We start from the raw sequence: 1,155 nt of genomic DNA on the forward strand, positions 1-1,155 counted from the left end.
GAAAGAGAGAGCGCGAGAGCGAGAGAGAGAGTAATGGGAGATATAGAAATAGAGGGGGAGAGAGAGGGAGAGAGAGAGCGAGAGAGAGAGAGTAATGGGAGATATAGAAATAGAGGGGGAGAGAGAGGGAGAGAGAGAGCGAGAGAGAGAGAGTAATGGGAGATATAGAAATAGAGAGAGAGAGAGAGAGAGAGGGAATCCAACTAGGAATGAAAGCTACACAGAGATGCATCTATCACCGGTTGTTGTGGTCACCATACATATTAGTTAGTAACAGTCACTACCACGAGGTGGCGTTGGCAGCACATCACCACATCACTACTAACGGCCCGTGACGTCATGCCATGTATATTGATGGTGGCGCGGCAACGTATAAAGCTGATAACTGGTTTGTTTCTGCCTGCTGGCTGTTGTTTACCACGCGATGGCACGAGTCTGGGTCCCCAACGTAGACTGCTCTCCCTGTCACCTTCTGTCCTCGTCACCTGCGTTTGTGCCATGTTTTTCTCATACTGTAGTGTCTGTATGTAGTCTACATACTGTAGTTATACTGGCGTCACTGTAGTGTACGTTACGCGCATGTCACCGAGCCTGCACGCATTCATACGTGTGTCGTGCCACCATGCACACCACAGCTGTAGACTCGCACAGTGACAGCACTTATTTTTGTAATCGCGGCAACATTTTAGGAGATAAAATGCAAAAGTTTATATATAAAAAAACACGTGAGTGTGTGCCTGTGCGTGCGTGCGCGCGCGTGCGTGCGCGCGTGTGCGTGCGTGCGCGTGCGTGCGTGCGTGCGTGCGTGCGTGCGTGCGCGTGAAGTGAGATACACTTGGTGGTCCTCACAATGTATGCCACTGCAGGATCAATATTCAATATCGATGGTCAGGATCTATATGCTGAACTTATGCTGACTGTACACAAGACTCTCGGTATATAGTTTGTCATTTTGTAGGCAATCACGTGGGTATCGCGTTGGTATCGTGATGTCGATCGTACACGCGATGTCTTGATGCGCTCGCTATACGTGTGTTATCGTGGATAACATCAAGAGTCCGTAATAGAACATATATAATCTAGAATAGATTTTCTATTATAGACTCTTGATAATGTTTCATCGTGTATGTATTTGATAATATTTCGTCATGTGTA

Source organism: Priapulus caudatus, unplaced genomic scaffold, assembly GCF_000485595.1.
Source record: "Priapulus caudatus unplaced genomic scaffold, Priapulus_caudatus-5.0.1 Scaffold1776, whole genome shotgun sequence".
NCBI lineage: Eukaryota > Metazoa > Priapulida > Priapulimorpha > Priapulimorphida > Priapulidae > Priapulus > Priapulus caudatus.